Genomic DNA, 26,707 nt, shown 5'->3' on the forward strand with positions numbered 1-26,707 from the left:
CTTATGTAGGAATATTCCCTTATAAAACATGCATTTTTTATTAAATACACCTTAAACACTGATGATGAAAATAAAGTTGCGATATGTGCATTGACTTGTCAAATCTGGTGAACTGAAGCTGAGATGTTTAGATTCCTCGTTGGCATTCTTCCAGGGTATAATGTTCTAATAAAGGATAAACGTGGAAGAGATGTTTTTCATCCATAGAAGGCTCTTTTGTGTTCTAACTACAGAAATAATTGTTTTGAAGTCATAAAAAAGAAAGCGCTTGAAACTCTCAAAGATTCCCCTGTGAGAAAGTTGTACAGCAGACTTATTGCTTCGGTGTAGCTGGGAGCTTCCACTGTATCTGTAATATTTGATTTCCACTTGAACACAAGCAACTGGAATGAGTATTTAAAAGGTCTCTGAAGTAAATTTGTCCATGAACAAGATTAATATTAAGAGCTGTCTACGGCTTTCTTTGAGAGGTTTATTTTGGGAGAGTGAGGAACGAGAAAGGAATTCACTTTCCATTCTTGCAGTTGCATGAGTTTTGAGCGTTTGAGGCAGAAATCACAGGGATTTATGTTGACTTGTACTAAAAATGTGTGTGCGCGCACACCCACACACCCACGCTTTCACTTTGAAATGAAATCTTGCAACATATTTGCCTTTAAAGAGGCAGGTTTGTCTACTAGGTAGAGCACTGGCCTGAGATTGAGGAGACCTAGATTCTGTTCCTGGCTCTGTCTGTCTTATCTATTTAGAATGAAAGTTCTTTGAGCAATGACTGTCTCTTTCTGTGTGTTTGTACACTGTATCGGGCCCTGATTTTTAGGCACTACTATAACACACATAATAAACAATACCTAAAACAAAAACTATTTAATAAGCTACCAGTCTGATTTCATGATCCAGTTTATTATAGGCATCAATAGTTGTGCCTACTATCATGATTACAAATCGGTTTCTATCGTAAATCCCATTTTTCATGGCCTCATAACATTCTGGAATATTCCCCTTTTGAGCTGAACTTTTCTGTGCTTGGGGTAAAATTTTCAGCATTGCCTGTGTCCTATTTTCAAAAGAGACTTGAGACTTAGGAACAAGTGCCAATGCTGCTTTGGCTCGTAAGAGCCAGATTTGTAAAGGTATTTAGGAACTGAAAGATGCAGCTAGGCACCTAGTGGAATCTTTAAAAGCATCTAAGCAGCTGAGGTGCCAACTCTATGGGAAAATCTGGCCCTAAGACTTTCTTTCTTTCTTTCTTTAAATCCATATCAAGGACAAGAGAAAAATTGTTGGCATGAAAAAAAATCATGGATCCCATAATCCCATTATAATTTTTTGCTACATGGTACAAATTTTGTCATATTCTAGGCTCTCATTTAAACAAAGAACCAAACAGAATACATTAGGCCAAGTCCTGACAGGTGCTGAGCATCTCCTATATAGTGCTTAGTTTCCTCAAATTACATTGACTCCTATAGGAATTGAGTGTGCTAGGGTTACGCTCCACGCTTTTGTCTTCTCCCATTGCAAAGATATGGCATAAGAGTATAAACTGCCCTATTGCTGTTGTCCTGTTAACCCAGTTTTGCAGAAAACAAAGATTGGAACTTGCACTGCCATGGTCACAGTATAGAGCTAACTGCATCCCAGCCCCCTTTCTGTTCTCTCTGAGTGCACCTCAGGTGTAAGGTCTCTTGCTCTTAACCTATCTCGGTTGAAATATACCAATTTTTCCATTTTAAGACTGGGAACTTGGCACACTCTGCAGCATATTCCAGCCATTTTATCACCCTGCAGTTCCAACTGGGGTTTGGGCACCTGCCTGTCCTGTCTTCTAGAACCTGTGACCAGTGCTACAGTGACCAACGGCCATCTTGAAACAAAATAATTTTATTTAATAGTTGGAACTATACACTAGTGGCAAACAGCCAACATGCATGTTTACTCTCATCTAGTCTTGCCTCTTCACACACACTAAATTAGATAGATTTTCTTCTTCCATTGCAGGAACAAAGCATAACCATCTGACATTGTCCTAGCAAACCCAGGCCTTCCTGTGTGTCTCTTAATCTGGTTCTCTCAGTATGACCCATCCTTTTGAAAACTGGTTTTGGTGCTCCTGAAGGAGAAAGGCTGGACCTAGTAAGGCTACTCATGTTGGCATCTTAATGACACTTAAGTATAAGAGGTTAGGTGACTATTAAAAGGGCTTTGCTATCCAGTCAAACCCTTAGGGATAAATATCTCTTCCCATATATGGTACAGATGTACCAAGGTAGTGATAGATCCAGATACAATAGGTATAATTATTAGAGACTATCTTCACATTTGTCACAAGCGTATTCACCTCCTTGTGGTGTGAATTTCAAAGCCTAATTAGGACCACTTACATGCTAACAACATCTATTTTTCTTTTTCTAAAAAAATTCAAGGACATTAAATGCCAAAAACTGTTACTAAGATTGCACAGACCAAATCACACACAAGGAAGAAATGCATAATAAGGTTTCAACAAAAATGTTAGCTAAATTGCAAATAATGTATATGTTAAGGTATGCATTTTATGACACAAAAAGATAAACATTCAATCAGAAATTCAGACTAAACACTGTCGTGTAACAAGACTGAGTGAATTTTGCTCTGGGAAACTTAATTTTTGCAATTTCTGACTTTGTGAGATTTCAACAGCGTAAACTTAATGTTGCATTAATGTAGGTTATTTGGTTTTTTTTATAATAAAAATGAACTTAAATCCTTGTCCCTGGAAAGGAGGGGAATGATATAATTGTCATAACAATATTCTATGTCTCCAGTGAGAAAGATTGGCTTTATATTAGTTGGGACACATATTTTCTCTGTCTTTCCTTCGGTACTTTTAGGGCTTGTCTACACATGAAATGCTAAAGCGGCGAAGCTGCAGCACTGTAGTGGTGCCACTGTAGTTCTTCGGTGTAGCCATTATCCATGCCGACGGAAGGAGTTCTCCCGTCAGTGTAGGTAATCGATCTACCTGAGAGGCAGTATTTTTCTGTCAACCTGGTGCTGTCGAAACTGGGAGTTAGGTCGGCTTAATTATGACGCTCAGAGGTGTGGATTTTTCATAGCCCTGAGCAATGTAGCTAGGGCGATGTAAGTTCCCAACCTCCCCTCTCTTTATATGTAAAAAAATGACAGCATTTACATCAGGACCCTGCTCAAGTCAGCTTGGTAGAAATGGGAGCACTTTCACTCGGCAAACCTAGGCTGTCACATTAGTTTTAGAATGTACCATGATTACTGTGTTATTTCTGAGTCTTTCAGATGATATCCTGAGTGATTCTAACAGCAGCATTGTTTTCCACTTTATATGAGCAAGAATAAAGCCAAATGTTTCTCTGGGTTTGTTTAGGATCAGTGTAAAATGAGGATGGATGAACAGTAAGGAAACTAGCTTGTGAGGACCACCTTTGGGAGAAAAGGCAGTTTCCCTTTATGGACTATGGTCCACGTCATTTGCAATAGCAATGCATTTTTCTGGAATAAAAGCACATTAGTGAATGAATGGTCTGAGCAGAAATGTCATCTATGGGACAGGTGGATGAAAAATTCAAAAGAAAAAATAATGTTACACTGTTCCTCTTATTGATATTGGTTTCCATATCACAAAATTAAGGAACTACCACTGTGCCCCAAATGGGAAAATCATTTTAGGATTTATTTTTAAAATAATATAAAACTTCACACTGCTGAATACTTTAAAATGCTTTTATTGTCTGTCAGCTTTTTGTTGCTTGTAATTACCAGTTAGGGCCAGAGTTAGCCCTTGAATCAAACATGTTGATAGCACCTTTCATCCTGACAGACTACATTTTTCTGATATGCACATTGTGTGTAGATTTGTGTATACACATGGATGCCACACTGAGTGGGTGTAGATTACACACTCCCTAATACATGTATGTTCAAAGGCATAGTTGCACAATCCATGTGTATGTGTACATTATGGTAGGAATCTGAAATCTATTGCTGAAATCTAGCTTTCTGTGGCATGAAATGCTACAGTTAAATATAATTCCAGAACACTGGAGAACAGTTTTGGGAAGTTGAAAAGAAGGAAATACTCTACCCAGTTAAATTATATGGGAAGGAGTGGGAGTTAAGTTGACCTAATTACCCAAGCAAGAATTTGGTCAAGATCATAGGGTCAGTTCACACTTGCACTCTTGAAAACAGTGTTATGTGTCTGTGTGGGGGGGGGGGGGGGGGGGGGGTTATATTGTTTTTCATGAGCACAGATTGTCTGGACCTCAGTTTTACATCCCAAGGAGGAAGTGGGAATACTACTGCATTCCTCTTATTGACCCAACCTGATCTGCAAACCTGAAAAATAACAATAACATATAAAAAAAGTGTCCTACAGATTTATGCCCTGATTCACACCACTCTGGCCCTGTAAAGAAGCATTAAGGTGGGAACAATTCATTTATAGTGCCAGAGTGGTGTGAAGCGGCCTTGTGTAAATGAGAATCAGGCCCTTAATATTCTTTCCCTTTGACAATTTTTGTGACTACTACTAATTATTTTGTATCCTAAATTCTTCTCTGTTTTTCTCTGCCAATGTCAGTGCAGCAGTGGGATTAATGTCTGCTTGTTAATTGATGCTGCAGAATCAGCAGGGTTTTGTACGCCCCCAAAACAGTGGTGGTTGCTGGTGGTGGGGAAGATACTTTGGATAGGTTAATTTTTTCAACCAAATTTAGTTTTTATCAAATGGCATAGCTCCACTGAAGCCAACATGAAAATTGAGACTCCAGATGCCATTCTCCTCCGAACATAGCAGTTTTAAAGATAGTCTGTCTTCAGGCCTAAATTACGTGATACTCAGTGAAATCATTCATGCCGGGAAAACTTTGCCTAAAGTAAAGTAAAGCATAATTGACTCCTTTCACAAACTCGGTGTTATCTTTCAGGAAAAATTCAAAAAGTATGTGAAATTTCCAATGTTATTGAGAGTTTTTCTTTTTTGGGGAAGATTGGAGTTGGGGGACGAGTGCAGGAGAGTACAGGACTTGGTGTTCTTTTTTATCCATGCAGCAACACTACAGTTCTTCTGGAGAAGCATTCCAGCAGTAGCTTCAACATCTTTACGTTTATTACAGAAACTATGCACAACTCTAACTCTTTTTCATTACACAGCATGCAATGCAGCTAATTATCCAACTGCATTTCTTCCAGAATAGTTAAATCATCATCAAAGAAGTTTTAATCTCCACAAAATTACATTTGAATAAGGATAAAAGTTTAATTAAACCAACTAATATAGGAAAATTCTGAATTAAAGCTAAATTCTAACTTGTGCTCCCTTCATATTTGCCTACTGTAATCACAATATTTCAAAAGTCTCCATGCAGTGGGTAATCTTACATATCATAGAAAAGATTTTTTGGCCTCTAAGTGAAGCCTGAAGTGTTGATGTTTGCATCAATTTGCAAATGCACAACAACCTAAATTTTTGGTATATAAGTTGTTGTGAGATGCTACCAGGGTGGTGCTTCTGCTTTCTCCTGTTGATATCACTCGGCTGCGTGCGTGTGTTCCCTCTGTGTGCTGCCCCAGCTCTGCGCAGATAGCTGACACAGCAAACCCGACGAGAACCCCCAATAACCACAGAGTCTAGTAAGGTACAAAGGCACCTCGGCCAGGTTTATTGCGACCCTGACACAATTTCAGTTCCCCGTAGATTACTTAGTCTACCGGGCATACTGCTAGAAAGTGCTATTCGGCAATGGACTCAGCTCAGTGGCGGGACTTTCCACTGCCCCCGGGGCCGGACAAAGACACCACCCCAGGGATACATTCTTATACACAGGTACAAACAAGTTACACATCACTCCTGACGTATTGAGGTGCAACCCCTCTACGTAGCAAGGTACAACCTCCCTACGTAGTAAGGTGCCGCCTCTCACCTTGTACATGTTGGTTCGATCAAAACAACTCTATCCATCATTTTACCCTTTTGCCCCTGTCATTGGGATGGGTCGGCCTGTTCCATGTTATCTGTGGAATGTTCCAGTATAGTATGTGTTCTGATATCTGGTGTTCAGTACCTTTTAGGTATGTCTCTTTTTGCAGCATCAGCCCTTTCCCTGCCAGCTTCTGTGAGCAGGGCCTGCCTTTGGCTCACAGCTTAACTTTGCTTTATGCTAGCAAAATCTTGAACATTACTTTAGTTCAGGCCTTAGGCCTCATACCAGGCCTCTGATACCAAGTTTATATCTCAGGGCCTCCTCTTACTACATAAGTGTGTATTTCACTGCTTGCTTATGTCCACAATTACTCATTTTGTGGGCCCAATCCAATACCCATTGAAGTCAGACTCCTATAAACTTCAATGAGCATTGGATCTGGATGTGAAAAATATATGGGGTTTAGTGCACATGAAGCTGGCTCATTTTTAGATGCTGTGATTGCTCTCCAGACTGATAACATATTACCATTTAAATAATGAAAGCAAATGATGCTATTGACCTCTTTGTTTTTTCATTGTCATTCGGGAGAACTAGATCTGGGATCATCATGGAATACAACATTATTTGCCTTTTTTTGAGTCAAAAACTACATATTAAATATCACGTGTGTAGCTAAATATCTCCACATCTGTATGTTTTCTCATACTGATTTATTAAACTGCACTTTTCACTTGACAATCTATTTAACATTTCTTCCCTTCTCTGCTTGTTTTTTGAATGCTCAGGGAGTTCCTTGCTTTCCATTCCTCCCTGCATTTTTTTATGGTGTCTTCTAGATGCTTTTCATTTAAACACAGCAGTATTTCAGCATCTAGCTTCTCTTGTCCAAATGCGCTATTGAAACTGAATTTATACAGCATACACAAAGAGAAGCCACATTTGTATGGACCAAAGACATATGCTGCATATCCTTGCATAACTGTTTCTCCGATTAAGCTAATGTGGGTCCCCTGTTAAACAATGGGGCCCTGGGCATGCCTGAGGCAAGGAGATAATCAATGTGGCTTTGGATAAGCAGTGCTGACACATAATAGGAGAACTTTAAAGAGAGGAATTCTGTATGTACCTCAAAAAATACCTCATGAGGAACAGATTCAGAGGGTTGGGTATTTTTTTAACCTTTGAAGAATCTCCAGCAACATACTTGTTGCAATCATCTTTATTAGTTATATTAAAGGGACAATGCCAGTGTTTTAACAGATCTACTTACTGCAACCAAGTATAGTAAAATCCCTCTGCCCTTGTATGTGCTTATGATAATTATTATTCATGATCAGCACTTTTCAGTAGTACTGGATACAAAACAAAGTTTGGGGGAAATTTGAATTAGTTCCAGATTTGGGGCTTGGACCATCTCTGTTCTTCAGATAACTGTGCCAGTTGACTAGATTAAAACCATATCTGGACCTCCAGTGACCTCTTTGTGCCCTCCTCCCATAACTAGCTACTTCCCTCATTGCATGTGAATGTGCTGGGTCCATACTATTCTTTGCACTCACTGTTTCTTTTGCCCATTCTCTGTGTAATCTCTCCTGGCTCTGCTACTGACATGCTCTGTGGCCTTGGACAAGACACTTCACCTCCCCATGTCTGTTTCTTTATCAGTAATACTATGATTACCTTCCTTTGTAAAGCATTTTGAGATCACTGTTTATAAAATTCTACATAAGACCTAATTACCATTGCTATGATCCTATCCGTCTAGGTTCATATATGCATACGAGTGCTTTTACCCAGATGGCAAGATTGAAGCCAGTCTTTTTTGAGGAAGTTCATGGAAATGTCACTCTTTGCTGTTGGATGATGGTTTATTCTGTATGTTTGTTATTCTGCGTGCTAGGTTTCCATGCCAAATACAAATGGGACCTAAACGCTAATTTATACTGTCATCTTAACTACAGACTGAATATTCCGAGAGTTGACATCAGGTAAAAACTAAGCAAAGTAGAAAAAAATCATGGAAGTGGTTTGTCACATTCAAAGATTTTTTTTTAAGCTTTCTTCTTCCTGTACAGTTGTGGTGTTAAAGATAGAACAAACTAAGTTCATTGTTGATTGTATTCCTCAGAAATTTCCCCCTTCTTCAGTGGACCAGGCCTGAGCAATCTTTGGTCATTTGTTTGATGAAAACACTATGTTAAAAAAAAAAAATCAGCGGTGCCTCAATTCAGCAGAGCACATCAACAGCAACTCTGACTTTTATTTATATCTAGTATAACTCCGATGCTTTGCTCTGCAAATTCATAAAACCACTAGTTCTGAGAATAGCTCATGTGCTGGCAATGTACTGCTCCGGACGTGCCCACTAAGGCTCTGAGAAGGACATGCTGTAGGATGATATATATATTATCATTACCATAATATTTCTGGGGTTTTGCTTTGTTTAATAGCGATAAAGGCATTGACTATGGTTTACTGTGCAGCATTTTGTTATGCATATAATTATTTGGTCAGAAGATAAGTAAGGACTTGATTCTTCTTTGGATTCTTCCTTGGATATTAGGAAAAAACTTTTGGATATTAGGAAAAACTTTCTCACTAGGAGGGTGGTGAAGCACTGGAATGGGTTACCTAGGGAGGTGGTAGAATCTCCTTCCTTAGAGGTTTTTAAGTTCAGGCTTGACAAAGTCCTGGCTGGGATGATTTAGTTGGGGATTGGTCCTGCTTTGAGCAGGGGGTGGGACTAGATGACCTCCTGAGGTCCCTTCCAACCCTGATATTCTATGATTCTATGATTCACTCTGGATTTAGATGTGTTTAACTCAAGTAAACTCCACTGGAGTTTCACCAATGTAAAACTGGTGTAATGGAGTAGAGAGTCAGGCCCTAAACTCTAACATGTCATGAAGGAAGCTCCAGGGCAGTCTCTTCTAGCATCCCCCTCTTGTGAAAGGTTGATAATATTTAATAAGGCAGTTTGATGTGATAAAGCTTGCACTTGTTCTGAAACCAGACACATAATTTGCTTGATTCATTGGTGTGCTTTGCACATCACCATGAGGTGATTTGGTAAATTCTTACTAGTCTATACTTTCCAAGAAATTAACAGTTCTTGTTCTAAACCCCCAATGACATGAACATTGTGTCCATGTGAATGAGGATGGTGAGAATTCAAATACATCTTCACCTACATTGCTGTATTAAACAAAATGAACAAAGAATAAGGATTAAAATTGCTAAAAGTGATAATTCTGCCAGGTTGAGGTACTTCACTGTTCTAAAATATTCTTCCAGGTTGTGGAAGTTAATTGTGATCAGCAACTGGGAATCCAGCCAGGGTTGTTAAAGGAGCTGATTATTATAATGGATTATTTTTCAAAACTGTAATCCAGAAAAATAATCTGGACATGGAGGAATAATTGGTCACCGTCCTCTTTATAAAATCCCTTAGTATATTTGAAGACTGTTATCAAATTCCCCCCCTTAATATTTTTTTTAACCTTTACTTATATGTCATGTTTTCTAAACTCTCCTCTGGACTGTCTCCAGTCTGTCCTCATCTTTCTTAAAGTGTGGCACCCAAGACTGGACACCATATTCCACCTGAGACCTCAAATGCTGAGTAGAGTGGAAGACTTATTTCCTGTGTCTTACATAAGACAGTCCTGTTAATACACCCTAGAATGATATTACCTTTTTTTCACAACTGTATCACACTGTTGACTCATGTTCGACTTGTGATCCACTATCACCCCCAGATCCTTTTCATCAATAATAATACCTAGACAGTTATTTCTCATTTTGTAGCTGTGCATTTGATTTTTCTTTCCTAAGCGAAGTACTGTGCACTTGTCTTTACATGAATTTCATCATGTGATTTCAAACCAGTTCTCCAATTTGTCAAGATCATTTTAAATTATAATTCTGTACTCCAAAGTGCTTGCAAACCCTCGCTGCTTGATGACATCCTCTCCACTCCATTATCCAAGTCATCAGTGAAAATATTGAATAGTATCGGACCTAGGAATGATCCTGGCAGGACCCCACTAGATATGCCCTCCCAGTTTGAGAGTTAACTTTAACCATTGATAACTATCCTTTGCGTACCATCATTCAACTAGTTTTGGACTCACCTGGGATGGGATTTTAACCCCACATCATCCCTGAATGAGTTAAGTGGCATGCAATGGTCCAATTAATCTTCTAGGCTGCATCTGTTGGAGAATCTGGCTTGACTGAAAATGACTAATGGATGCTAAAGCCCAGGTGGGCAAGAAGCTAGCCAAGGTACAAAGCCAGGAAGCTTGTAGCAGAAAGGGGCTGTGGTGTTGAAGCCAGCAATCACAATGTGGGCTTAGGGGGGAAACGAGAGAAGCCTTGGGATCCTGGCCCAGAGGGAAGGGTTTACCCCGAAGGGAGTAGAAAACCTGTGGGAGGTGAAGTAGGAAACAGCTGAGCAAAAGAGCAGCAAGACCAGAAGATAGAGATTGTGCAGACTGTGGCTGCTGATTGTAAGGTCCTCGGCTGGAATCTGGAGTAGTGGGTGGGTCCAGTTTCCCCTATTAGCCACTAGGAAACGGCAAATGATTATGGGAGATGCCAACCAGACATCTGGTCCAGAGGGACTTTGATATCCCAGAAGGGGGGAGCTATATCCTATCCTATCGCCTAGAACTGGAAGGGACCTTGAAAGGTCATCGAGTTCAGCCCCCTGCCTTCACTAGCAGGACCAAGTACTGATTTTGCTCCAGATCCCTAAGTGGCCCCCTCAAGGATTAAACTCACAACCCTGGGTTTAGCAGGCCAATGCTCAAACCACTGAGCTATCCCTCCCCCAAATAAGACTATATCTTTGTGATCTAGCCAGAGGGCTGAGTCACAAAGAAAGGGAGCATGCCAAGTCTCAGAGAGAGAGAGAGAGATCATGCAGTGAGCAAATGACTTTTTGTAGGATTCCTTTTTGATTTTTAGGTCATTAATATTTCAGGCCTTTAATATCATCTCTTTGAGAAACTGCCAGCTCTCCTGAACTCCTTTTATCCCTTAGATTTTCTTGCGATGGACCCTTACCTGCTAGTTCTGACTTTGTTGAAGTCCATTGTCCTTATTCTACTGCTCTTACTCTCTCCTTTCCTTAGAATCATGGTCACTTTCTCTCAAGTATCAGAGGGGTAGCTCTGTTAGTCTGGATCTGTAAAAAGCAACAAAGAGTCCCGTGGCACCTTATAGACTAACAGTTAGTCTATAAGGTGCCACAGGACTCTTTGTTACTTTCTCTCAAGTTGCCTTCAGACTTTAGATTTACAGACAGTTCCTCCCTGCTAGTCAGAATCAAGAGTTAAATGGTTGTCCCACTGGTTATTTCCTCCACCTCTGGAACAAAAAGTTGTCCCAGGTACATTCTCAGAACCTATGGGGCATTTTGTATTTTGCTGTATTACTTTTCCAACAGACGTCTGGGTCGTTGAAGTCTCCCATTACTACCAGGTTTTGTGGTTTGGATATTTCTGTTGTTTGTTCTGGAAATGCTGCCGCCTCCTTCTGATTTGGTGGATGATAGTAACCCCTACTATGACCTTGCCCCTGTTTTTTACCCTTTTATGTTCACCCAGAGACTTTCAACTAGTCCTTCTCTCACCTCTTTCTGGACCTCTGAACAAGCTTGTATAATCCAACATCTCCTCCCTTTTTCCCCTGGCTGTCCTTCCTGAACATGCTATACCTGTATTCTAGTCTGGGAGGTATTCCACCAAGTCTCTGTAATGCCAATTAAGTCACAATTTTCAATGGTGTAGAGTATCCAGCACTCCCATTGAAGCTGTGGGTGCTCACCACTTGGAAAGCCCAGGCTATTATTTTAGGAGCCTAACTTTAGCTTATTTTTGAAAAGCCTGGCTCTAGTTTCCAACTCTGCTTCCTACTTCAAATATTTATATTGAGAGATCCCTCAAATTTGCTTATTTTAGTGCTAATCCAAGAAAGCCCAGTTAGGGCTGCCAACTTTCTAATTGCTGAAAAACAGACCCCGCCCCCAATCCGCCTCTTCCACAAGCTCCCAGTCTGCCTCTTCCTGCTCACTCCTCTTCCTCCTCCCACCCTTCCTTGTCGCTCGATCCTTTCCACCTCCCTTGCGCTCCCCAACTGGGCTCCCTCTGCTCCAGGGCTGGGACGGGAACTGCAGCCTGCTGTCTGTCCACGAGATGCAGGCAGGAGGTGGCCCCTGGCTGAGCAGAGACTGGCACAGGTTGATGAGCTGGTACCTTCCAACACCCCTCCCTCCCCCCCCGCGCAGGCGGCAACCAGACTTTTGGTGTCTGACCGAACATTGCCAGGTCCCCTTTTTTACCAGACTTTTGGGTCAAAAACCAGGCACCTGGCAACCCTGAAAACCCAGCTTCTGTTAATGTCAATGGCAAAACTCCCATTGACTTCAGTGGAAGCAGAATTGTTCCTGCGTACATACTACATTGATTGGTGCCATATAAAGAACTGAGCCAGATGGACAGAAAGGGTTGTGTTCTCACAATTTGTATGAACATCAGTTGCAGATATGTAGAATATATTTGCTTAATGGATACAAGACTGTCTGCAAAGATACCATCAACATCTAGCTGATAGCTAAAGAAGTCCTGTACAAGTTTGTTTGCCTTCTCAAATTGCTCCTCTTCAACCAGCATTAAAAATGAAAAGATGACTTGTGAAATGTATTTTCAAATGTCTGACTTTGTTTTTTATAAGTGTAATTGGTTTGTAATTGGGGCATATTCCCTTTATTTTTTCAGCTGAAGAGGTTTTGTTTTGTTTTTTTCCCTGCAGCTATAAAAGATATTCAGTTCAAGGGAAAAAAGTAAAATCTATTTTTATGGCAAAGTTGATTTTTTTAAGAACTCTGCTTAATGTTATTGAATGTGCACAAGAAGCAGGGGAGGAAAATAATTAAACAGATGCCAGTGGGTGCACAATTTAAAGACCTGTGCTGAATGACCATAGTCATTAATCCTAAAAATCAATATAATGTGTTGCATTGTCTAGTAACTTCTAGTCATTTACCTTTTCTAGATGAATTTGGTGTCTGGTGCCCAGGATAATTACAGGACCCTCCAGCACCGAAAATTTAAAGATGAAAATATAGAGATCAACACTAAGATAATTATTAAAGATCATGTATTTTCATAGCTGGTTGCAGCCAGAGATATTTAAGGCGATATGTGATAGCTGGAGTACTTTAGTTTAAAAAGCCAATGTTTTATAGAATTCAGAAAGCTTAGAGCAAAAGAATAGATAAAGATCAATCAGAATTTATGAATAAGATCAGCCTTGGGGTGCAAAATGTGGAGAAGAGAACTGTGAGCAGGATTTAAAATGCTAAGATAATAAAACTGTGTTGGGGAAATGAGACCCTAGGTGGGATTGTCAGTTGCTCTTTGATACGGATTAATGTATTCTGATTTACTCTAGGGAAAATGGCTGAGCACCCTCATTTTTCACCAAAATGCCAACTTCACATTTTAATTTTAGATGGTATCAGAGGCTTGGTCCTTGCCTGTCTATCTTTACCAATGTCTGAGAAGTCTTTTATTTCCAATGTCTATAATATCGTAGCATAATATGAAGAACATTGTATAAAACACAGGACAGAGAAATCGGAGAATAGCAGTAACAAAGAGGACTTATTCTTCCCATAGTCACTGTGGGTTTCAAGTTGTAAAAACAGTGTATTGAAAAGCATGGGGTTTTATGCCTGTCAAAAAGTCATGCATAGCTCAGTGCTGCATTCTGTTTTACACACCCATGCCAGGAAACCCCACCGAAGTAATTGGACCAAATTCAAAAGACCTTGAGCAAGGACCGACTCGCTAAGTAAAATTCCCCTTGACATTAAAGTCTTGAGTAAGAACTTCATAAAAGCTGAAGAACCTCAAAATTAAGCTCACGTGAACTATTCACATAGGATAGAATTCACCCTCAAGCAGGGGGTCTACAAAAGGCCTATGCACAACTTAAGTCCAACTTAAGCACTACTTTGAGGTCTAAAAGTGTTGCAGATGCCTTGTGTTGGCATTCTGTGCAGGGTGAATTTGACCCATGGGCAGCTGGGAAAAGCTGTCATTCTGAAACGGGTGCTCTAGCTCAGAAGTTATGGGCTTGATGTAGGAAAGACTTGGTGAAATTCTATGGCCAGTGTTGTGTAGGAAGTCAGACTACAGGTTTATAATCGTCCCTACTGGCCTTAAAATCCATGATTCCATGGAAATACGAACATTTGTCTTCTCCGAGTACTGTCTAATTCCATCTCTGACACTGACTCCATCTGTGTCTTTGTTGAGTCACTAAAACTTCCTGCCTTAGTTTTTCCCGTTACAGGAGGAGGATGTTCTCCTATACCAATCCCAAGGGTGTTGTGGTGTTTGTTTAGTTAATATTTGTAAAGCAGTGCTAATAAATGCACATTCAGGTGAATTTTAGTACACAAACCACCCAGCTTGTTTTGAGGATTGTCCATTGAAACACTTTTCTAAATTTCAGAAACGATATGCAGATCCCAGCACACACACCTAGGTTCCACTTGTCCTACAGTCAGACTCTTTCATCCCCCAAGCTCCTCCCAAAAAGTTTAAGGCCAATCCTGTGCACAATGGTATGTTAAGAGTGGACAGGAGTCAGTTATCATTTGTGAGGGGAAGGGACTGGAGTAGAAATAAACAAACTGGTTCATATGCAAACCCAAGAATATCTGTAACCATAGGCGCCGACTCCTTGGGTGCTTCAGGGCTGGAGCACCCACGGAAAAAAATTAGTGGGTGCTTAGCACCCCCTGGCAGCCAGCTCCCCCCATCACCTCCCCCAGCGCCTCCCGCCTGCCAGCAGCCCTGCCGGTCAACTCCTCCCCGTTCCTCCCTCCTACCGCCTCTTGTCTGCCACGATCAGCTGGTCTGCGGTGTGCAAGAGGAGCTGAGTGGAGGGGGAGGAGTGGGGACGGAGCGTGCTCGGGGGAGAGGGCAGAACTGGATGGGGGTTGAGCACCTCCAGGGCCCAGAGGAAGCCGGCGCCTGTGTCTGTAAGGTTTAATTATTAACTTCTGGGGCCCTGTCATTCCCCATCTTTGTTTCTCCAGAGGATATCAGTAGTTCTTATGGAGGTCAATAGGAATTAATGGTATTCTTGGACCCTGGCATATGAAATGTTACCTCTTAAGAGAATTTTAAAAGAAATGTGAAGTGTCTTGTTGGGTAGGAAATCCGTTTCTATCTTCGTTATGAGTTTGCACAGTGTGAATGTGTAATTGCACATTCATTCTCAAAACCACACATTCATAACAGCTGTTAAACTGCAATAGTCTGGAATTATTCCTGCCCATTTCCAGTCATAAGGTGCTTTCTGGTTGCCTCAGGCTTGATGATGTGGTCACCTTCTCCTAGGCCTCATGTTCTTATATCTTTGAGCACTTTAGCAGCAGTTGTACACATCACCTGTAACGTTGCCTCTTCATTGATTAGCTGCCTCCTGCAGAGTGACTTCCCCATCCATCTCTCTTGCCAGTATAGATTGTCCTCAGTCAGCTGCTCTGATGCAAGTTATGTGGCTTCTTTTTTCCTTCGAGAGCTCAAAGCTGCCATGCATGCAGTGGCAGAGGAGCTCGAGCTGCTACTGCTGCCAGCTGGTGGAGAAGGCTCTGACTCTCCAGGACTCCCTGCATGCTGCCCATGGGGGAGGGAGGATGCTGAGAACTCAGAGCTGGCTTGCGGGGGGGGAGGGGCTGTGGGGGAAGGTGGGATGCAAATTCTTGGGGTGCTGGTTCTTGGGAGGGTGCAGTGGTGGCCTGTTGCCAGCCATTTTTACTAAGCAGCCTGTGGTAGGAGCCCAAGCTCTGCTGCCATCTCCAAGTAGCTCCTGAGGCAGCTCAGCGTGGGGCCAGGATGGTTCAGCCTCAGGTGTCGGCAGGAGCGAAGGGTCTAGTCAAGCTGCCAGGGGGTGCTGGTGTAGGTAGCGTGTGCTCTGGCAGCATGCATCCTGGGACCCCCGCTGGTGCCGGGGGGGAGGGCAGCGGCACACAGCCTGGGTCCCCCAGCTGGTGTTTGGGGGGCACAGATGATGGCACGCAGACCGGGACCCCTGCTGCTTCTGGAGCAGGAGGGTGTGTGGCCCAAGACTGCCGTAGCACCAGCCGGTGCGACTGACCCAGGGACTGCCTGAGATGCTTGGCGGCCCCCTAGGCCTGATGCACCGGCCTCTGCAGAAGTCACAGAGATCCCGGAAACTTATGGAATCTGTGACCCCATGACAGATTCGTAGCCTTAATAAGTAAATAATAATGATAGTCATACTTTGCACTTCTATATCATGTTACATCTGAGGTTCTCAACATGTTTGACAAACCGTCACTAAATAAGCCTCACAACAACCTATGGGGGTATGTAATTACTTACTATACCCATTTTGCACACAGCTGCACTGGGACAAGTAGAGGTTAAGTGACTTTCTATAGGTCACACACAGTCAGTGTCAAAGCAGCAACTAAAGCAATGAAAAGAGAGAGTACAACTGTGAGTTTTAAAGTTCAGTCCTGCACTGCTGTAGTCAGTGGAAGTTTTAACTTCAGCTTCAGTAGGAACAGGATTGGTGCCATAACCTTTAGAGGCCAGATTCTGGCACTCTTATTCACACTGAGTAGCACTCATCAGGGATTATTTGTGAAGAGAGGTACTACTCAGTATGAATAAGGCAAGAGTGCAGAATCAAGCCTTATATAAGTAGTAAATTGTAGACTTCTGCAGAACTCTCTCATTCATTTAATGTGGTCACAGTGACCTGGTTTTTCTTGTGATGACAGAGAAATCAAGAGCACTTTGGAAAAGGAATGACTGATGAATATGTCAAGCTGTCTTGCAGTGGCTTAACAGCAGTAGAACCAACCTCAGGGCATACTGTTAAGAACCAGGGCACAAACCCCAAATTGGTTGTGAGTTCTACACTTAGATTTTACCAAGCAATTATCAACTGTAAACTCCTCAGGCACTGTAACAACTTTAACATGGAGTCACAGAGAGTTCCCTTGTGTTCTCCGATCTGCCACTGAGGTAAGCCTAACTTTCTGATAGATGGTCCTTTACACTGTGATTCCATATTCCAGTTACTTCCAGTCCCAAAAGACCAGTCATTTTCCCCAGGTCAACTGCACCTTAGATCTCACACCCAAAATGATGCTTGTAGCCACCCTATAATAAACTATATACAGATTTATTAATAGGAAATGGAAATGAGTTATTTCCAAGGCTAAAGTAGATAAACCTGCGTACAAAAATGAGTCTGAATCTTAAGTTTCAGAAGGTAATTGAAGCTTCTATAAGTAAGCACTATATGTCCTTTAGGGCTAACCCAGGCTAAGGAGCTGGGGATCTCTTCCTTATGCCCAGAAATCTTGCCCCTCAGAGTCCAAACAGTAATAAGACACAGTTCCTCCTTGTTAGAGTTTTTTATTCCCTTCCCCATTCTGCTTTGAGCTGCAAATTCACCTGATGGGAGGAATTCACTTGCAAGACACATCTTCATGGGGGTAAACAACAAAGTCTTTTGTCCTCTTTAATGTTCCACTCTAGTCCGTCTGGTGTTGATGGGCCTTCCTTCTGTTGGAGATCGGCATTTCACGCTAGTTAATGTCTCTTTCCTGTCTAGTGATTTACATGGTGACAGAGGGTCACAATGCAAACCCTCAGATATTATTTTATAATGTGGGATACAGATGTTACAAGTGAGATGAATGCAGGCAGCAACTTAAAAGCATTCCGTAAAGTGTAAACACTAAACACATTCGTATCATTCTACTATCTAATTTAACAATACTCACACACAGGTGCGACTGATTTCAGTGTTCCATTAAGACTTGGGGACATTGGCATGAGCTAGCACCTGGTCAGCTAGCATCACAGAATGCATTATTTAAAAAAATCAAACCTCTCATTGCTGAAGTATGAATATTTAATAAACAAAATGAGAAGGGGCGGGGTCCACTGTTTTTGTTTATTTTTGTTCTGTCTTTTGCTCCGATGGACAACTTACATATTCCATATGCCAGGGAGAAGCAGGAAATTAGCTCCCTTCGAGCAATTGCTAGAAGCTCCTCAGATCTGTGCTGCATAATTAAGGAAAAGAACATTACTATTGTTTAAAATGGAAATCTCTCTGAAATATTTAGAGATTTGGTTTTAATCTGAATCTTAATAGCCTAATTATTTTGGAATTGTTGTGCCCTTTGCTTTATAAACTGTTAATCATAGGGCTCTCATGCAGATATCATTTAAGTAATCAGCACTAGTGTAATCAGTAATTAAATGATAGCCAACTACAGGTGCTGCTAATTGTTAATCAATCAAATGCATAATTATTGCATCTGTAATTGAAAACTCAGTTGAAGTATTGATACTTGACTATGGACCTTGGAACAGAGAAATGCCTCTTGGTATTCTGAAAGTTGACTTGAGCATTTTACAGGTGTGGAATATTACAGAGTTTTAGGAGAATAAAATTGGCTCTGAAAATCAGCATCAATGGCCCTGCCCACTCCAGTTCATATGAATAAAATTGGTACTGTAGATCAGAACTGGCTTGACTGGCTGTTGAATGGGCGTTTGAATTTTAATAGGTTTATTTGCATGAGAACAAGCAGCTTTCTGCAAATGGTTTTGCTGTCCCTGTACGTCTGGAGTTGGCAAATGCCAGGGCCATTACATATGCAATGTGACAGTCAATAAACAATGATAGAATTCCTATTTTGCCAGGAGACTGCAGTCAGTATCAATGTCAATTTGCTGATTGGCCTTTATGGGGGGTTAATTAGTCCGCATGTTTATAGCCATTTGGAAGCTAGAATACTGACAAGAGGGGGAAGAAGCAAATATCACTGGAATAAATGAACCTGAGTCAGAAGGGAAGGCGTTCATACTGAAAAGTAATATTTTACCTCTGTTGTGATATAGTATTAGAGCTGGGTAGGAAATGGTTTTCCTCTCTTTGGAAAATTTTGAGATTTCAAAAAGTTTCCTATCCCAAATTGGAACAAAAAGTCAAAATCTTGAAAATTTTTGCAAATTGGAAATCAGTTTGGGTCAATTGAAACATTTTGTTTCAACAGTTTTGAAATGTTTCACTTCAGTTTTGACCTTTATTATTTATTTATTTATTTATTTTACTAAATTTTCTTAAATTTCTAAATGAAAAGTTGTTTTGAACCCCTCCCCCCCCTCCCCCCCCCAAAAAAAACCTGGAACTTTTCATTTAGAAAATGTCAACATTCCATTTTGACAACTTCAAAACTATTTTAAATTTTTTTAAACAGGAAATTAATCAAAACTGACCCTTTCCCGTTAAAAGTTTTGCTTTCAACAATTCAGCATTTTTTTTAATGGGAAAAATGTTGAAAAATTCCCAACCAGCTAGATAGTATTTCTAATGCTATATTTTTTATCTCCAAGGGGTACTTCACTGAGTTATACATATTTATTACCCACATCATATTTAAATACAATAGTAAAGTAGGCTAGTTTAGAAAGAATGAGAGCAATATTCACTGGTTTTTTTATTTAGTTAGTTGAATGACCAATATATCATTGCATATGCAATAACTGCAATTGTACCACAGAAGCATAGAAAATAAGGGGTGAATATTAGAAATGATTTTTCCCATACTTAATTTCATCCCATTACTCTTAGTTATACTGTCTTGTGCCACCCTAAATAATTCTTCTCTTTACTTGTTGTTTAAACTCTTTAGACACATGTATATGGTTATGCCCCCCTCCCCCTTAGTAACTGCATAATCAAGATACAATTAAAGTTAAGCCAATGTTGCACTTTGGAAAATCCCACCAGCTTTCCAGGCTGGGCCACTCAGGAGAACCATGAAGAGGTCCATAGGTGTTATATCAGTCTCCTTTTCCTGATTTTTTTTAAGGTTGTGGTTTTGAGATGGTATTGAATATTTGACAGCATAATTTTAATAGGAGATCTCTTTGGGGAAATATTTGCAGAAGAGAAATACCCTAAACACACTGGAAGGGTCTGAATGCTGTAAAAACCCTAGTATAATTTTTTTGTTATGAAGAACAATGGAGCAAAAGTGGTTTAATAAAAACAACATGATTGGGGACTTCAAAACTGCTGGAATCCAAGCCAACTGTCCACTGACATCAGGCCTGTTTGGTAAATCAATTTGCAGCTTCCATGTTAGTTGTACAATAGAGACTTCCCTAACGGTGCAGAGTAAGTCAGGTGTGGAGTGGCGATGATGAAGAGGATTGGGGATTGAGATAGATCTGACAGTAGCAAGTATATTTGAGGAAATGCAGCTTTAACATTAAACATAAAACTTCCGCTGCCTTTTACACATATTAATGGGACAAGAGAATGTGTTAAGGTAGGTAGGACATTTCATTTGCAATAATGTATCATGGAGTAAGGTACCCCTCCCACTGTGCCCCCTTCCCCTTGTAGTGTCTTGCTCTGTATGTACAGTGTTGTTCCTGGGACATAAGTCATCTAGCTAGTGATTGAACTTCTAATTGAATCTCTGAATGTTCACAGGTTCAGTTCTGATCCGCCCTCTAAGTAGGAAGGCTTAGCTGACCTGCGTCCCCAAAATTGTCTTAAATATTGGGTTTGTAAGCTTGAGCAAACAGGCTCTCTTGTGAGAAGGAATGTATTTTATATTCCAGGCTTACCATGAGAACAGTCTATTTACAAGATAGCTTAACACTTCCAGTCCCAGCCAAAGTCAAGACGTGCAATGATTTCAGGGGTGAGAAGAAAACGCAAGTTATCTGAATTTAGGAACATTTTAAAAATGTTCTGTTTGGGTTTAGATTAGAGTGAAGTTTTGGGTCTGTTCTTTTTTTTTTTTTAACCTGTACTGCTAGATCTCTTCTACAAAAGAGCAAGTGAATGTCGTGGAATGCAGGATGCAAGACAGACATTGTGGGTTAAATATTCTTATTATGGAGATCAAACATCATGAATTAAATTGATTTTTCCCCCTGATGTCTCAGCAGCACTGCCGGAACTCAGGTCCTTTATATCCATTGCATCACTTTCCATATATAAGCAGAATTGCTAGAACTGTTTGAAAAATGATTCAGTGTTCACAAAAATGTCATACCTATTTTCCATCAGCTTCTGAAGTTTTCTGACCAGCTTTAATGGAAAGCAACTGGATAAGGAGTGAATTCTGCCCTCCCTCACCTCTTATGCGTTCGGTGGTTCCCATATGCAGCAAAACTATTGGGGGTTCTGCTCTGTGTGTGTGTGTGAGAGAGAGATGGGTTTGGAGAATCAGTGAAGGAGATGAACCCCCAATGTGTTGTGCAGAAGGTAGTTCTACAGGGAGATTTCTGAGCACAGACACAGGTAGGGGAGTGACCAGAGAAAGAGAAATGACTTATTTCAATCTGAAGACTACAATACTGGCCATGGGGTAACTCTTTAGCTGCTTTGCAGCCTCAGAGGAAAAGTTTTCTCCACCCAGACCTTCCCAATGAGCCTCAGGACCTAGCCTGGTTAATCAGGCCAATATTCAGGATTTGGCCCTAACTGAGAGTTCTGTAGTTTGGTTACTCTTTTATATGCATATATATAGATAAGGACTGAAATGTAGGTGTACAAGTAAGGGTGCAGGTGGGTTCAGAGGCAGAAGATCCATCCTTGTCGCCAAAATGTTGTATCAAGCAGGCAAGGTACTAAAAATCTTCAACAGGACTTTATTTTTACAGTGGAAACCTCTTTTCCAAGCTGCTGGTGCACACTCTGTAACTCTCACTCAGCCTCCTCAACTCCTCCCCCTTCCTTCCTGTTTCCTGTTCTTTCAGACTCCCAACAGCCAGTGCTCCCAGTTCTAAAAATTACAAGCACATCTAAACACCACAATATAGAGATAAGGACGGAAATGTAGGTGTACAAGTAAATGATTTTCAGTCACAATAACAGGGGTACGCAATTGAAGTACTATATTTAGTCTGAGGGTCTTGATATCATTTGTAATGCTTGGGCTTCATTTGTTTTCTCGCAGAACTGAGGCACATGTGACCTCTTTCAAAGTGAGACACACTTATTTCTTACTAAGCATCATACAGCAATTCCAGGGACTACCATAGTTTGGTTTCTAAATAGAGAGTTCAGATTTTGCATATAATCTTAATCTTGGTCCCATGGAAGCCAATTACACATACATAAAACCTAATGGGCATTTCTTGGAAATTGATCTTATCCCATAAGTGAGAGAATTCACATGTAGCAAAGTGTCAGTACATTAAGCTGCCTTCACTTCACCTCAGGATGGTTAACTTACTGGTAAAATCAATTACTTTACAGTTATGCCAACGTTAGCACATCTTACTGCTCAAATAATACATTGATTTTCATGTTCTCCGGCAAAAAGGAAACATTTACTTGAGAAAGCTGAAGCAATAACTTGCCTTAAAATACACCTGAAGACCATACTTTTTTCTCAAATATAATCTTTATGTTTCTTCTCAAGTCCCACATGTTTTTCAAAAGATACTTGATTCAGGAAATGGTCTACATTTTCTCCTCTGATTGGCTCAACAACTGTAGGGTTATGCAGGAGACTTGGACTTGATTGTAATTAAAAAGGTAGATTGCAACTGTCTGTCCACCCTTTCTGATATTACAAAAACAAGGGGACATTCTATTAAATGGAATGGTGGCAAATTTAAAATACTAGGAAACACTTTTTCACACAATGCACAGTTGGCCCATGGAAGTCATTGGCACAGGATATCATGGAAGCCAAGAACTCAGCAGAATTCAAAAAGCAATTGGACATTTATAGGTGTAATAAATCTATCATGAGTTCTAAAAGTATTTTTTTTTAAAAAGGATTTGGGAGAAATTGGAACCCTCATGTTTAATATAAATAAATATGGAGATATACCTATCTCATAGAGCTGGAAGGGACCATGAAAGGTCATTGAGTCTAACCCCCTGCCTTCACTAGCAGGACCAAGTACTGATTTTGCCCCAGATCCCTAAGTGGCCCCTTCAAGGATTGAACTCACAACCTTCGGTTTAGCAAGGCCAATGCTCAAACCACTGAGCTATCTCTTCCCCTTTGGCAGCATAAGGCAGCATCTGAATATTGGGAGTTGGTTAGGAAATTTTTCCTGAAGGCAGACTTTTCCTGAAGCCTAATAAAAAATGTCTTGTGCCTTCCTCTAGAGCAACTGGCATTGGCCGTTGTTGGAGAGAGGATACTGGAGTAGCTGGGCTACTATTACTAGTCTGATCCTATGAGACAATTCCTTTGTTCCTTCTTAAGTACTGAAGATGGGTCAAACTAATCTTAAAATCTTCCATCAAATGTGTTTAGGAGGTTCTAGTTATTTGTAACTGGTGTCTGCTGTGAATGGTATTCTGCATTTAGATGTCATTCCCTAGAAGTACTGAAAACACTGGTACTGTGCAGTGTAGACAGGATGCAATTACTCTGCTGGAATATGGTAGAATATGCTGGAATATGCTGGTTTTGAAGGAACTAGCATGGCTAAACTAGAAATTCAGAATGACTGGTGCTTCGAAGTCTATTCCAGAAAATTCTACTTTCCATAATGATGGATTACTTTCTTATTTAATATAAATCTCTCACTAAATTGAGTTCATCTTGAGGGAGAGTGGAGTTTTGTTTAAATTGAATATGTACCAAAGTGCAATACATAACATTCCTATGAATTTTCAACGCACAGTAAGTATGTGCAGTACACAATTTGAAAGAATAAAATTTGAACAGAAATTATTATTAATATTTAATGCATACAATACACAACACCTTATAAACTTTAAATAATCTTCACAATGTTGCTGTTGATATTGGTAAAAGGCAGATACGGTTAGTCTGAGGCAGAAATAATACTTAAAATAGAGCCTTTTATGCAACCATCTCAGGTCATTTTACAAAAGTTGGTAAATGTTATCCCCAGGGAAACAAAGAAAAGTTAAGTGCTTGCCTAGGAGTCCAGGTTCAAAGATACAACCTAGGTCTCCTGATGCCCAAGTTTCCTGCCCTGTTCAATGAATAGGTTAAGTGATTGTCCAAGGTCACGTAGGAAGTCAGAGTTAGATTTGGGATTAGAGCTGAGTTGTTTCTGGCTCCTAGAGTGTTCAGAGAGCTATAGTCCATCTCTTAGTTGTATGAAGTCATTGGATGTGGCCACAGCAGATGATTTGAATTTATACTCTTCTTCCTTTTATTTTTTTCCCAACTTTATACAAACTGTATGTGTCTGTGTATTGTGTTACACAAATTCACTTTAGAGTCCTCTTGTTTTAATTCTATTTCCCCTCCCCGCATTTTTGACAGTTTTCAAGGCCAGGTTTTCTAACAAGGGCATGTGCAAATCAGGTACGTATGTGAACTCAAAAATGGCCAATTAGGTGCATAACTGACCTTTCCTGGGTGCAGTTACCTGATTTGTGGATCTACATGGTGTAATTGTAAATGAACATGCAAAAGTGTAGTTGACCTTTTCTTTGAAAATTGTGTCCTCATTATCCATTAGCATTGCAAAAATAAATAAATAAATAAATAAATAAAAGGAAGAAGAAGAAAAGCAGCAGCTGCAGCATACACACAACCTGTATACATTGTTTATAAAACAGGACAATGAACGTTGGATGAAAGTTCAGGCCAATACCTATTTTTTTCTGAACGGATTTACCAATTATTGGTCCTCAGTCAAACTAATTGTTAGAAGAAAAAGAGCAGGTTGACCCAGAGGCGGATTTGAGTATGGGCTTCTTTATTGCGATACTTGTTCCCCTCGACCCAATTGTATGATATGACATGCTGTGTGATATGCGTAATGCTGTGCACAATAGATAGGGTGGGTTTACTAACAGAATGGGTGTTTTTATTACTTAGTAAGGGTTTTTGAGGTGTTGTACCGGATGTAGGCATGCACATACTAACTTAGACAAAAAGAGTGTGCTGTAACTAATTCGGTGCTTACTCGACAGTTGGGTCAAGGGGAACAAGTATCGCAATAAGGAAGCCAATACTCAACTCTGCCTCTGGGTCCTCCTGCTCGTTTTCTTCTAACACTAATGTGTATCATGCAATGCAGTTTGCAATCACTTAAATAATAGCCCCTTTAAAAACATTTGAAGATGTGTCTGCAACTCTCCACCATAACGTTTAATCTGTGCCACATGTTATGAGTGGGGTAGTGCCATGTCCATTGCTGTGCCACAATAAGCATAGGGTCTGACTGTCAAAAGTGCAGCTCTGAATGAAGCCAATGATATCTTTGGCTGCTGAGACCCATACGGTGCTGCTGGTGATGACCTTACAGAAGTGCAGGCCAGTGGACACAGTCTGATTACAGTGGAATTATTGCAATAATACACAGGTGGTAAAAAAAATCCTTTCAATGCATTATTAAAATTTCTTTGCAGCCATGCCTAGAAGGCTCATAAAACAAGCACGATAGCCGAATCTTTTTATGGTTTCCTTAGGAATCCTGGTACAATAGAAGTGAAATATTTTCCTTCAGTAAATTGTCCCTTCTATAAAACATAAAGGATTAAAGTACGAGTAATTACTATTCTCTCTCAAACTGAGTAAAGGACAAGAGGCACTTCAGAGCCTTAGCCATTGATTTTTGAGAAGCAAGGGTCACATGTTAAGTACTATTGATAAAAAGCATTGCTGCAGTGTCCATGGAGACTGAGTTGAGGTGAAAGTGAACTGTTGCCGTAATGGTGACAGCTTTGGGTAGAGCTCTAAGGGACTGGGACTTGTCTAACTATAAAGTTGTTTTATGCATTACACCTTGAATGTGAGATCAAACCCATTGCTCCTATGGGGCCAATCATTCAAGGGCCCGCCATCACTATTAACTTCAAAGGGAGATAAAGATGCACAGGATTATACAAAGGGGCACAGTGCCACGCAGTTTTTAGGGCCCACAGGGTGCTCAGATTTATACGAGCTAAAATCCCTCATTTAAGCAAATGTTAACAGAATTACTGTTAACCTCCCAAAAGAATTCAGAAGCCTTTTTTTTTATGTTCTCCATTATGTCCATGTTTATAGCATCTCTTTTCTGAGCAGTTGCATTTTCCCATAAACATATTACATGAATGCAATTTTATAGCCACAGCTGCTAAATCCATTTTTTAAAAAACAATCATTCCTTGAATTGAAAAATGCAGCTTGTTCTACCATATTGCTACATTACATCATTTAGCATTGAAAACCCCACCTATTGATTTTGAAATGTCTAATTGATTTGGACCAATAAATCACTATGCAGTAGATGTGCAAAATTGATTTTTATATTGCAATAATTAATTTGATATGTGCCATAACTTTTATTTGTGCATGGACTAAGCAATTCGATGATGATAATTAATTGTATATGGTCAAACTATCCACTGCCCTGTAGATTACTCTTCCTTTTGTCCAAAAGCTGGTTGCATAGGTTCTATTAAAGACTGGGTAAGATACTTTTATAGGGCCCTGATCCTGTGAGGTCTTGAACATCCTAACTGTCCAGTGATGTCAATGGGAGTTAGGCACTCAGTACTCATGTGACCAGATTCTTACAAAGAGTTAATTCCCAGACAGTGGTCCTGGGGAAGAGATATTGATGAACAACAAAAGCTCTCTTATAAATGGTAGCTCAGATTTCACTTTTCAGATAAGAATCATGCCTTTGAGGATTTTATTGTATCTGTTGATAACATGGTGTAAAGTGAATTAT

General features: G+C 40.3%; 1 protein-coding gene across 1 annotated transcript in view; it reads left to right on the top strand.

The window, feature by feature from the left end:
* DCC (DCC netrin 1 receptor) overlaps positions 1–26,707 on the top strand; it is a 902,832-nt gene that overhangs the window by 719,138 nt on the left and 156,987 nt on the right. The gene's annotated exons all lie outside the window — the stretch shown is intronic.

The sequence above is a fragment of the Terrapene carolina genome, unplaced genomic scaffold (genome assembly GCF_002925995.2).
Source record: "Terrapene carolina triunguis isolate 2854851 unplaced genomic scaffold, T_m_triunguis-2.0 Scaffold69, whole genome shotgun sequence".
In the NCBI taxonomy this organism is placed as follows: Eukaryota; Metazoa; Chordata; order Testudines; family Emydidae; genus Terrapene; species Terrapene triunguis.